Source organism: Panthera uncia (genome assembly GCF_023721935.1).
Source record: "Panthera uncia isolate 11264 chromosome A1 unlocalized genomic scaffold, Puncia_PCG_1.0 HiC_scaffold_17, whole genome shotgun sequence".
Taxonomy (NCBI): Eukaryota; Metazoa; Chordata; class Mammalia; order Carnivora; family Felidae; genus Panthera; species Panthera uncia.
Window position 1 is genome coordinate 70,675,004 of NW_026057577.1, and position 13,625 is coordinate 70,688,628.

The following is a 13,625-nucleotide window of genomic DNA, read 5'->3' on the forward strand; positions in this document are numbered from 1 at the left end:
GGGGGGGGGGGGGGGGGGGGGGGGGGGGGGGGGGGGGGGGGGGGCGGTGGACGGCAAGGCAACAGTGAGACTTGAATTCCTAGACATCAGTGAGGGCAGAAACAGACTAGATGAGGTTAGACAGTGACGGTGGAAGGACAGAACCATACCGAGACAGGCACACTCTGGGAGTTGGAACTCTTAATTACATTTCTTCAAATCTTTGACCCCAAAGCTTCGCCCGTGACAACGTATGCCTTCTCCGCAAGAGGGTTTGGGGAAATTAAGTTTCCTGGGACTCTTTGATCCCTGGTATGTGGGCTCACAGAGGAAGGCAGACAATAGCAGCCGCCGAAGCACCTGCGATCTCTCAATATAATAAAATCTGGACAGTAATTGGAGTTGTTTCTCCTTACGCTTCCAGAGGGAGCTCAAACCTGAAGCATCAAGGTTATCCCTCTCCAAAGAGTAAAACAGGATACTCGCAAAATCTGCTAGAGACACAACCGCTCGCACCTAAAGGGGGTTCCCCCTTGCAAACGGGAAAGGCGATCTGGATTTTTTGTTTTGGTTTTTTCATTTCAGCACTTGAGTGGCCCTACGTTGGGGGCTTGCTCAGTGCGGTACACTCCTTTGACACTGACGACTACACTAGAACTGCGCAAAGAGAAATCAGGCGAGGGATAGGGAAGGTGCTGAGGAGAGAATGTTGGGCAGAAGTCTGGGGAGATGGTGGGCCGGAGACACTCTGAGCCGGCGACGGGACCTAGCGCCGGTAAACCTCAGGACTCCCGGCCCTGGGGCTCTGGGCAAACCTGGCAAAAATACGGCCACGTGCTTTGGTTTTGCGTTTCAGCACCCCCCCCCCCCCACACACACACACACACACTGCGGCACGTGTCTTTCTCTCCTGGTGCTGAGGGTGTTGAGACAGCGTAACCCCGCGAGTTCCCGCCGAGCTCGGCCACTTGACCACTTCGCTCATGCTGGATGAAGAGTAGCTCTAGCGAGGGCAGAAAGAAACGCTAGCTGTGTGGGGATCCAGCCCCGTGCAGGGGAAGGGCTAATGCAGAGGCAGAGTCCGGGATGGGGCGGCATCCACCCTGGCTCGGGGCTCCTCCCCGCCGCCATTCAGTGCGGTCACTTGTCATCCTGAGCTCTCCCGGGTCCTCGTCAGGCCCCCGCTCTCCGCGACCACGCGACAACCCCCGACAGCCCGAGTTGCGCGCCCTGGTGGCCCCCAGGTGCCCCAGCCCTGACAGCCAGGGCTCACCCCTCACTGAAGCCTCTAGACACAAACGGCACAAGCGCTGCTTTTCCTGCCTCCAGATCCGCGTCGTATCCTCCCACCTATCAATGACTCGCCGAGGTTTGGGGTGGTGGTTGTTCTTTTAAAAGTATATTAAAGGATCATTGGCGTCTCCCCGTCAAGTCATTACGCCTTTATCCCCATCAATTAACCACACCTCAGAGGGCTGCTATTAAGAGCTAAATTGAGCTGCAAAAGTAGGTATCCCGTTTCAGGCAGATGTTGTCATCTCCCGCAGAGCTAAGCAGCCGGCGGGGCCAGACCCGCAGCTTCAGCAGCTGCCCGGGCAGCGCTGGACCAGGTTAAGGACTAGGAAGTGCGGGACCAGAAAGGCGGTCCCCGTCCTCCGTTGTGCTGGTGTGCCAGGAGCCTGGTAGAGCGGGGAGGGCCCTAGCTCCCGGACTTCAAGCGTCGTGCATGTCAGAGGCAAGAGTCTCCAGAGTTGTGCCAGGGAAAACGCCAAAAACGAGCCGTGCGTTTTTGCGCAGAGAAGTAGAGTGGAGAATGTTCGCAAAGCCGGAGCTCCCCTCCAGAAGAGGGGCGTGGAAGAGAAGAGGGCAAAGTAATGAGTTTGGTTGGCAGCCTTACCCCAGCAAACCTCACCTCCTCTTCCCGCCACCTTTAGCCTCCTTTTTCCCTGGTAGCAGGCCCCCAGAACCTCAGACCCCCTGGCGGAAGAAGGCGCAGTGTTGTACAGGGATGCTAGCTATACATGGAACTAGGGAATCTGGGACAGAAAGGTGGCATTTAGGACAAAGGGGTTCCCTAGGAACCGCCGCGGACTTCTATACGGGTGTGTCTTTTTACTCTTCCTCACCCCCAATCACTCCCTAGGTCTTGGGGCAAGGCTGTCCCACGAAACTGGGAGGCCCCAGAGGCTAAGGTAAAGAGGGAATAGGGGACGTGGCCCTCTCTGCAGTTACAGGGCTTTCCTCCCGACAGTGACCACAATAAATTTAGCCAAGACTAAAGGAGATTAATTTCCTAGCATAATCCAATTAAAAGATTTCTAAAGTAATCTTTTGCGAAAATGAAAAAAAAAAAAGTGCGCAGCGAAAGAGGGGACTGGTTTTGATGACAGTGATTTATAACCTCCGCACAGCTGCGCTGGTCCCTCGCTCTCATGCACGCGATTTGACCAAAGCATCCCGTCGGTGCCTCCAGTCGAAACCCTCGCCTTTCTGAAAGACAGCCATCCATCACGCCAACCTGGGCTAGGGTTGCTTACAAGCACCATAGACTTTTTTAAGTGCTATTAGATTTATGGTCTCTTTTTCGACGCCCATCCAGAGTAATTAGCACATATGTTCTAAATAGATGATAGTTTTGTGAGCAATAAAGCAATTACCCATCGTTGGAGCTGACAGTTCCTCCAACTAAACTCCAACCAGCAGCTAATTGGAAAAGTCATTTCAGCTCCATTGTCTGCAATTAGTCCTGCTAAACTACTACACCCCAACTAGCTGGTTTGAGGTTAATTTATTCAGTGTTGTATTTGCAGGAACGAGACACCCGCACGAAGGGACTTGCCTTTTGCCCCTCCAGACTGCGCCCTGCAACTAGAGGAGCAGGTGGGTGTGAGAGGCCAATATTTTGGGGGTTGGTATGATTCTCAGGGGAGGTAGTGCCTGGCCTCCTCAGCTTCAAGGTCAGTGTCCAACTCGCTGAACACAGCAAACAGAAAAAGCTATTGTTTCTCCTACTGGGCAGTAACTGAAGGAAACTGCTCAGTTTGTGCTACAAAACCTTGGTTAAAAATAAGCATAAAAGAGGGGGGAACGTAAGCATAGTAGAGGTGACAGGGTTCTGAGTTCACCTTTCCTCTCGCATACCCAGTCCTGACCCTGCCACCAAACTGGCCCCTAAAGAATAATCGTGGACTCAGACCCACACAAAACAGCAAAACTCTGTGCCCTCATTGGGGAAAGACAGCGTTCAATTCTTGGAGTAGTTCAGGGGAAGAAAAGACTAGAAAAGTCAGGAAGCCCTGCTTCTGCCTTCAGCCTTTCTGAACTCAAAGTCACTTTATCCTTGAAACTGGGGGTTCTCCTTGACTTTTTTTCCTTTTTTTTCCTTCCTATTTTCCTTCCTTCTTATCTTTTTTCCTCTTTCCTTTCTAAAGTTAAGCCCAATGAATCCAATATTTGTGCACAGTGAGTGGAAAAAAAGTGTTAAACGTCAGTTTGACACCCCACCGGAGCTTCCAAATATCCAGCGTCTGGGATTCTTCTACTTAATTTAATCTTTATTAGAAAGGGCGGCTCCTACCCTCCTATTCACCAGGAAACCCCGGGAAACAGATCTGTTGGGGTTCAGAATTGAGGACAGCAAGGAGAGGAGTTAAAGAAGGATTAATCCTCTCCCATCCAACCTCGAACTTTGGAACTTCGATCTCCAGTAGGCTGGGGGACGGGGGAGGGGTTCAAGGTCCCAGCCCTGACAGCCAAGGGTCTCTGCAATCTGGAGCAGGGGGGCAGGGAGGCTGGCAGGTTGAGATGGGAACTTGTAGCCCTGGTAACCAAGTATTCTTCTAAAGGAATTTACAGCAAAGTGTCCCAGGCTCTGGGAGCAATGCGAATCTTATTTAAAAGAACATTGCGGGGGAGGGGAAGCATTTCTTAGGAGGTAAAGCCCAGTGCTTTTCAGTCCTAGAAATCAAATGTCCTTTTCTGGATAGTCATTTATACTTCACCTGAGGGCTGTTTCTCCTTTTTAAAGTAAATGTGATGCTTAAGGAAGACAACTTAGGTGGTATTTTAGTTAGCATATGAGACTTACTAGAATAATTCTAATTTCAAGTTTCAAAACAAATTGTAATCAATTTCTCACCTTCAAAGGTTTGGAGTTATGTATCTATAGCAAGAAAAACTTTTTAATTGCCTAATGTCAGGCTCTTGTTTTCCACTTATTTATTGTGTTTTAACCAATTTAATTCCAAGAAAGACCGAAAAGAAAAAATATTGGGGAGAAATTGAAAGCAATGGTCTCGTGTTACCCTATCACCTCTCTCTCACCTGTCACACAATCTCCACCCTCTGAAAAGAAATCCTCCTGTCAGTGTGACTTCCAGTTGAAAATGGAAAAGAAATGAGATGTTTTCACTAAAAGGCTGTCCATCGTGCTCTCAATTATTTGTTGTTGTTTTTTTTTTAACTAATATGACATCCCGCAGAGTGAGGACAAGAAAGAACTCAAGGAAGAGTCGGCTCCAAGTATCACCTAGACTTGGTAGAGAATCTTCATGTGGGTGCATATTCATGTGTAAAAGCAAAATAAGCAACCCAATCCGACCCTGCCCCCAGAGTGTATAGGAAACATTTACATACATATCCATCTACTCCGAAAAATCTCTAAGCACATGTGTGCAGAAATGTAGTCCTACGCAAGCTCAGCTTGCACACACAAGCTCCACACACATGTATTCACTTCTGGACTAAAGGCATTTCATTGCTCCCATAGTTTCTTTCCATTAAGAGCGATTAGATAATGTCCATTCAAAGTTGCTGATCCAGAGAGAAAATAAGAGTAGATAAAAGGAGATTTCAAGTGACCTCCTCGTCCCTTTCACACCAACCTGAGCCCTAGAATAGCCAAGGATCAACTAACACAAAGGCCCTTTCCTTTTGCTTTTCAGCTTCAGAAGATTTCATGCAAAGGGTTAAACAATAAAACAGAACTATCCTCAAGTTTTGTTAGATCATGCTTTTGGAATACTTTATTAACTCCTCCCATAGTTGAGCTAGGTTTATTATTCACCTCTGAAACGAGTAAATAAAATATACATAGCATAACAGAAGGCATAATTATTTATTGCTCCATGTGGTTTATATCAGTGGTATAGCATGCTCATTCTTTTTCATTTAAACTTTACCTAATCCCCCTCTCTCCTTGGTGATGGAGGACACTGTGATAAACATATCTTTCCACTGACAGTTTAGAAGGAAATGTCAGCTTTATTATTTAGATCAACCTTCTGATAGGTAAATACTATTGTAATATGACCATAGTTACCAATAGATCTGCTGGCTTTGTGAGTCAATACTTTTTCACCAGTTTCTTTTATAGGCAGTTAAGAAAGTGACATTAAAGAATTAAACATATTTGAGCAGAATTTAATCAGTGAATGTCCAACTCAGATCTACTCTGATGGGCTAATCCTGCAGTAAAAAAAAAAAAATAAAAAAATAGGTGTTCTGACAGGTAACTATTAAAATAAATTATTATATGGTGCAGTTGATTTATTATCAGGGTACTTTAACAAGCTTCAAACTCATTTCAAAATTCCAACTTTTCATCCAGACCCAAATCATTTACCTCAGGAAAAAGAACCACGCGGTTATTCTTCACTCTAGTCTCCATTTAAAATTTAAAAATACATTCTGTAACATAGAAGTCTCTAGTTCTTTCTTTCTTTTTGCATAAATGCATTTAGATAGCGAAGGCTTGATTTCTACAAAAAGTAAATATTTGTCCCTGGCTTCTCTAGTGTACTAGGAATGATTGTCACTTTTCCTCCGATAAAAGGCTTGATTTGCATCCAAAGGTCAGCACTTGCTCTCCTGCCACCCTCCCATGGCTACTCCTGGCCCTTTAACGGGAGGCCCAAGCAGAAAGCGGAAGTGCTTCCTTTATCTCTCTTTCCAAAACACATGCTTTAAATGGCTGGTTTGTGATAGAAAACTAAACCGTTTTCTAAGGTAAAGCACTTATCTCTGGACATTCTGACCCAAAGGTGACAAAGAAGAAATGCTCAGACTACCAGAGTGATAGTGAATATGCAAGCCTGCTCATCCGTGGTTCAACCACAAGGGCAGGCTAAGAGCAGCCAGTCCAACAGAAGTTCAGCTCCCAGTTTGGCCTTCCCATCTTTGTTTTCACTTTGACAAAGGCAGAAGTTTTTACAACTGGGCAGCCACAATACAGACTGAGTTCAGTCTTGTGAGGGGGTTTTCCTGACTTAGGCAGCAGCTTTTGCTTATTTGTTTGGGTTTTGGTTTTGGCTTTTTAATAATCACAAAACATTAGGCAGGCATTCCTGTGCCTCTCTCTATCCTTCAAAGTATCATTCTGAAGACAATTTTAAATATATCTTCTTCAACTGTGTTCCTCCCAACCTTAATCTCATGCCAAGGGAGACTAATTGATTTGCCCCTTTAAAACAAGCTCTTTGGGAAAGGTCTGCAGTAAGAACAGTAGAACTGACCTTTCTCCCAACAATTGCAGGCATACTCATTTCTCCAGATGGGCTTGATAAAACAGGGTTATTTCTGTTCTGTGGTCTCTCTAAACTGAAAAGTGCCATTTTAACAATTTAGGAGGTAGGAAAAACGTATGAGAGAAAATTTCCTACACATATCTGGTCATTTGCAGGGTCTCAACCACTTTTGAATTAGATGTAGAAAATTTTTTGCAAGGCCACCTTGTTCAGTGTGATTTACCAAAAAGCCAAAATGAATGATCTAGTGAGTTTGGGGAGAGCAAAATGCCAATATCAAAGAGGTCATGGGATTGATGAAGAATAATTCAGCCTTCAAGGAAAGAAAGATTTGGGATAGCAGGGTGTTAATCAACTAGAAAGTCTGCTTAGATCCAGACTCTGGGGCCTGGAATGCAAGTCAGCACAGTGTATGCCACCACCAATCTCTGCTTCTCTCCTTCTCCCCAGCAGGTCATAACTGTTTACCAGCGATCTGGCTGGGAGAGATCAAGTGTTGGGTGGAAGATATTTTAAAAAGTGATTCAGGCTGAGCCATAATGCTAGCAACCCACAAGGGAAATTGCAAGCTTACAACCTGATTCCTCTTTCCCAAGCAGAGGGGTAACTTCTCATCATCTCTTGGGGGAACCACACTGGAGACTTTATGCGCATTGAATGGGCCTGTGGGAACCACATGGCCAGAGAAAGACTTGAAAAGGGAGACTGGGGATCCCAGACCCTGGTGAGCTTTTCCCCATCCCTAGACCAGCCTCATCAGGTGAGAGAGACCTTGGAAAGGACCGAGTATATATGGTCGCTGGGCTGGCAGTCTCAAGTAGGGTACTTTGGCAAGGGCCACAGTGGGTCTAGGTCCAAGAGCTACCTCTATATGCTTAGACTTAAAGGCAACCAAGGTGGAGGACTTAGTTGAAAAAGGAGAGAGAGAGATCTGGAGAAGAGGCCTAAAATAAAGGTGGAAATTGCAATTGTGTTTTCTTATCCTGCAGTTGAGTAGGCCTGGACACTTGCGGGGAATTTCAGTTTGTGGACCTACCTACTCCCACAAAATATGATTATTTTTATGTCCTCATGGGGCGCATAAGGCCCCAGGACCAGTGTGCCAAGTTGAACCAAGAACAAAGGAGAGCTTCGCAGAGAGAAAGCAGAGCTGCCCAGGACCTGAGCTGACCCCTCAGTCCCTCCATGGAAGCCATTTTGCTGGGGCTGAGGCTGTGAGCACAAGAGGAGGCACACCCACACAGTGTGCAAACGCGATACGGAACACAAGGTCCGTAAGAAGAATTGAGCCCTGAGTGTCGCTCGGGCTGTACAAGTCCCAGAGGGGGACAGCACCTTTCTTCCAAAAAGCTCGGGTTTCTTCCTGCCCCCTGGCAAGACAGAAATTTGGCACATAGGGCCGGCAGAAGAGCGATCTCTCCACTGCTCCGAAAAGCCGAGATTTTCCACAGCTACGGTCACCACCGCCAACAGCCCCCATCTTTTGGATTATGGCCGGTTACTACATCCCTTTTCCCCTTCCTTCTGGAGGAGGGGGTGGCTTCGCCTGAAGCTTCGAGGGCCCCAATTCTCCCCATTCCCAGGGTCATGCCGGATCCCAGGGGCCTCTTTCAAGTTTAGAAGCTCAGGGTGGGGGCTAGCGGAAAGAGCCCACAGTGAGGGTGAACGGGCGCCACCGCTCTCAGGAAGTCTCAGCTCGTCTTAGCGCCACGCCTTGTCCCTAGCCTGCGTGGCGGGACCGAGGCCAACCCAGTCCGGCTGGCTGAACCTCTAGCCCATGCAGCCCCGGGGCGCGGCCCGCGGCGTCGACTCCCCCCGCCCCCTGCGCCCGCCCTGCGCGCCCTCTGACGCAAACGCGCGCCCCTGCCCAGCGCAGAGGAAAGCGCTCTTGTAGGTTTTAATTGAGGCTCTTCCTTTCACGCACACCCCCTCAGTCCCCACCCCTGGGAGGTGACCCCTCCCCGCCCCCAGCCCTCGTGCTGCCGCGCGAGGAGCCAGGCTGGGCTGCGGGGCTAGGGATCTGATGCTCGGTCGCCGCCGCCGCCGCGGGTTCTCCACTCGGGAGAGCGGCTTGGTGTCCCTTTTAATCCGCTGACACTATCGCCCACATCAAAGAGGCAGCCATCGATCGCGTTACGTTAGGGGATCCCATTACAAACGGCGCCCGCAGGTGGGCGGCGGGAGCAGAGCTTGTCAGGCTCTAGCCATAGCCAGGCAAGGCGCGGGCAACCGGGCCAGCCCAGCCGGACCCCGCAGCCGGTTCCACCGCAGCTCCGGCTCTGCACTGGCGGCACGGATGCTAAACGCCATCCCCCTCCTCAGCCACCGCGCTGGAGGCCCGGCAGCAGTTGCCCACTGGTGGGGGGGGGGGGGGGGGGGGGGGGGGGGGGCAGGATGAGGGGGGGGGGGAGACCTGTTTTGAATTTGGACTGACGCTCGGCTGGCAGGATCCTCAGCTGCAGGAGGGCGCGACGGCCGCGGTCCCTGTCCTCGCGCTTTGGCGGGACAGAGGCCGGGTGAGGGTGGCTCCTGAGCAGGCCCCGCGGAAAGTTCTCCTCATCCCGCCCTGGCTGCCTGGACTCCGGCCCCGGCCTGCCGAGGCCAAGAGAGTCAACGCCTCCTCCCGGCCTGTCCGCGTTGCCAGCCCCGAGTTCAAAAGAAACAATTATCATTGCGTTACTTGCCTGGTGGAGAAGGACTTGGCGAAATCTCGCTTCTGGTGCCCACGACTCACGGTCCAGGGTCCGAGGGTGGCTGGGCCCGCAGACCCGGCGTCCAGCGGGCCTCCGGTTCCCTGGAGCTCGCTTTCGCCGCCTCTTCCACTCGCTCTCTCTCCACATTCTCTTTCCTTCTCCTTGTCTCCCTCTCTCTGCCTGCTTCCTCTACTCTCGACTGCCTTTCTCTGTACTAGATGGGGAGTAAAATTTAGAATTTGGATATAAAAAGCTTGTCCTTTCTTTTTTTCTCTTTTTAATCTTCTCGTCTTTTCTTTCTTCCTTTTCCTTTTTTTTTTTCTTTCTTTCCTTTTTTCTTTTTTTGTCTTTTAATCGTGTTCGTTTCACCTTTTAATTGACCAGGAGACGTGAGAGCGTTTATTTGGGGGAGAAGGCCGAGAACAAGGAGCTCCTGCCTGCCCCATTCGCCTCCTCTCCGTCAGCTGCGTACAATGGGCCGCCGCTTGCAGAGTGCATTGACTGTCTCTCCATTATTCGAGCTGGAGGGGCTGTGGGGCAGGCACGGAAAAGGCTTTATTCTGCTCTTTAAAATCATCGCTAGTCACTAAGCGGTCGCTGACTCCCGACTTGGAGGCTGGAGTGACCGGGAAGCGCAAAACGCACCGCGAACACGCAGCGTTTCCCAAACCCCTCCCTGGTGAAATTTAAAGTGAGAACGAGTATTAAAAAACAAACCCTACCTCTGTCAATACAGCGTGGCCATTTGCTCCCACCTTTACCTGAGGGCGTGTTGAGGATCGGGATGCTGGAGCTGAGACAAACTTTTACGCTCTCCCGAGTCGAAGGGCGGGCAGGCGAGCGTGGCTCCCACCCCCAGCGGCTGCCGCGGCGGCTTTGTCACTCCGCACAGCTCCGCACCCGCCTGAGCCTGCCTAGGGAGCGATCTCAAAACGAGGGGGGTGCGAGTGTGCTATTGGAGAATATGTAACTAATAGAAGTATCATTTTCCCCAGTACGATCTTTCAAGGAAAAAAATCCATTGAAAGAATTTTCAAAGTGCTGTCTCCGTTTGGAGAAAAGGCGCAGGCTGCCTGCGGGGAGGGGAGGAGAGAGCCGGCTGTGCGCCTCCCGGGCGCGGCTCCCGTCCGCTAGGTGGCAGCCAGAGCCAGCGATTCCTGCAGGCCCCGCGGCGGGACCCGCTCCTCCCTCCCGCCCCTCCTCCCACGACCAATCACCTTCGGGAATCGGGGTCTCTCTCTCTCTCTCTCTCTCTCTCTCTCTCTCTCTCTCTCTCTCTTTCTCTCTCTCTCCCCCTCTCCCCCTCTCTCCCCCTCTCCCTCTCTCCCTCTCCCTCTCCCTCTCCCTCTCCCTCTCTTCGCTCTCTAGCTCTCTCTCTTCTCTCTCCCCATCCCTCCCTCCTCGGTCTCTCTCTTTCTCTCTCACTCTCTCCCCCTCCTTCCCCCTCTCCCCTCTGTCCTCTCGCGCGCTGTCTCTCTCTGTCTCTCTTTCCCTCGCCTTCCCTCCCTCTCGCTCTCCCTCCCGCTCTCCCGCTCTCCTCCCTCTACCCTGCAGCTCCCCCCTCGTCCAGTCCCCACTCCCCTCTCCCCCACCTCTCCCCATCTCCCATTTTCCCTTGTCGGTCGTTCTCCCCTTTCCTCTTTTCCTAGGACTCTGACTTAACCGCACTAACCGCCCCCCCCCCATGAGGACTTACTACTGTTTTATTAATAATTATTTAAGCGTTGTTTGAAGTTTGGAACTGCCTGAGAATACCAAAGAGGAGAAAAGAAAGGAAAAACCAGACTGATTGTAAAGTTTATTTTTAAAATCATCATGGGATGAATAGGAACCGTTGATTCAGATTGATTTTGTGGCAATAGCTGCATATTCCAGGAGTGTGTTTTGTCATAATTAAACCTTTAAAACCATTATATACTTTGGGCCAAAAAATAGGAAGTCCTTACTTTGTTTCTTAAAACGATATAAAATGAGCAGAATCCACACTTGGATTATGCTTATATATGCGAACGAAGAAAACAATTCAAACCCAGTATATTTCATGAATCATTAAAATGGTGAGAGTTTAATTCCCATTAAAAATTTCCCTAACATATTCAACGACACTGTCTTCACGCTCATAAAACCTAATTTTAAAAACTTTTCAGAAGAAATCAAAATAATTTCCTTCTAATTCTCTTTTACCGATTACAAGGCATTCTCCCCCTCGCCATCCCTTCCCCCTCTAGTGTTCGTGTGCGTGTGTGTGTGTGTGTGTGTGTGTGTGACCATAGACGACCCATACTAATCAGGTCTCAGAGTAAATAGCAGCGCAGGGCGATCTCAATGTAAATTGCGCTTGTCAGAAGCACACCCCCCCCCCCCCCTTTCCCTCCTCCTCCCCTCACCGTCCCCGTCAGTAGGTAGCTAAGAGGGGGGGGGGGGGGAAAAAAGAAAGAAAGAAAAAGAGGAGGGGGGGAGGGGCTCTCCAACCAATGGCGTGCGGGAGGCTTGGCTAACCTTAGACTCCCATTTTCTCTCCCCCCCGATTCAGGGCTCTGACCAGTCAGTCGCCTTTGATTATCAGTTGCCAGCAGCCCTTCTCTTGGCTCCTTGACACGAGCTCCATATAAGGCAGCGATCTCCATAGAAACGTGTCAGTTTCAATAGTAGTGTCAAAGTTCACTATATACAGACATTCGCGCAGATCCCCCTTTCGGAAACATTGCTCTGCGAGTCCTCCCGTTTAAACGCATTCAATTTTGGGGTCTCTCTCTCTCTCTCTCTCTCTCCTCTCTCTCTCTCTCTCCTCTCTCTCTTCTCTCTCTCTTCTCCTCCTCCTCCGCCTCTCTCTCAATCTCTCTCAATTTCTTTCTCTCTTTTCTTCCCTCTCCTCTCTCCCTTTTCTTTTCTTACATATTCTATTAGTTGTTTCCCTTGTATTCTTCTTCTTTCTCTTTTTCTCCCTCCTCCTTGTCTTTTACTCCATTCCTGCAGAAGAGAGAGGGCTAAACTTTAAAAAAAAAAAAAAAAAAGGAGGAGGAGGCACCCCCTTCGTATTCTTCTTATCGTTATTTTATACATATATGATTTTTTTTTGGAGGGAGGGTGTTGGTTCCCGGCTGAAGAGCACTTATTTAAAATACTAAAAAAAGAACATTTTTGGGCGATCTCCAGGGTTTTTTTAACTAGCTCTGTGTGTTATAGCAGAAGAAGCAGAAGAAGGAGCAAGAAAGAGGAAAAGAAGAGGATTATTTATTCGACCTACTTTGGATGTCTCTCGCTTTTTTTTTTAATTGAAATTCTTTTTCTTCTGATTTTTATTTTTTCGATTTTGCTGTGAATTCGTCGCCGGCGTGAATTATCTCGTATTTTTCTCCCTCTCCGTCACCTCCCGAAAGAAGAAGGCAGCGAGAACCCGGCGCCACCGGCACAACAAAAAGAGCAAAGTGTGTGATCCTCCTCGCCGGCTGCCTCCCTCTCTCCAGCGCTGCCTTCCTGAATGGCTGGCTGCGTCCAGCCCTGGACCTGGCCCCCCGACACCAACGCGCCCTGATCGCCGCCTGCAGCCTCGCCCCGCGCCCTGCTCGGCTCACCGCGCTCCCCTCAATCCTGAGCCCAGCGAGGGCTCCCGCCGGGACAGCCGCGGCGGCGCGGGCGGCCCCGACCCGGGCTCGCGCTCCGGCTGCGGCCCCGACTCCAGCTCGGACTCCGGCCCGGGCCCCGGCTCCTCCAGCGGCGCTCGCCGCTGCAGCTGAGGCGGCGACTCCAGCGGCGCCTGCAGCCGCGACCTCCTCCTCCTCCTCCTCCTCCGCCTCCTCCTCCTCCTCCTCCGCCGCCGCCGCCGCCGCCCTCGCCGGCTTCCTCTATGTCGCCTCAGCCGGCGCGCAGCGTGTAGCCCGAGCGGCCGGCGGGCGGGCGGGCGCCCGGCGCGGGTGAGCGAGTGTGTGTGAGAGTGTGTGTGTGCGCGGGGGTGCGGGCGAGGCGGAGGGCGAGTGTGTGCGCGCGCCGTGGCCCATGCCCGCCGCCCCCGGCGCTGCGCCCCGCGCCGCTCCCGGCTGCCGCCTGTGCCATTTCTGATTTTGCAACTTGGGGAAGAAGAAAAAAGCGAGAGAAGGGAGCTTGCTCCGTGGGGGGGGGGTGGGGAGGGGGGGGAAAGGAGAGCGTGGCCCCCCCAGGATCGGAGCGCGGGGGGAGCGGGCGAGGGGAGCAGGGGTGTTGGGGGGGGGGAGCCTGAGAGCCTGGGGGGGCTGCAAAAAGAGAGAAAGAAAACAGCAGGAACCACAACAAAACGCCAGCAGGGCGGGCGGGCGCGCAGCAGCAGCGGGGCGGCCGAGGCAGTAGCGGCGGCAGCGGCGGCGGCGGCGGAGGCAGCGGCCGGTGCCCGGCTCGGGCTCGGCTCCCGCGACCCCGGGGCGCCCGGCGGGCCCCCCGCCCCCTCCCCCTCCCC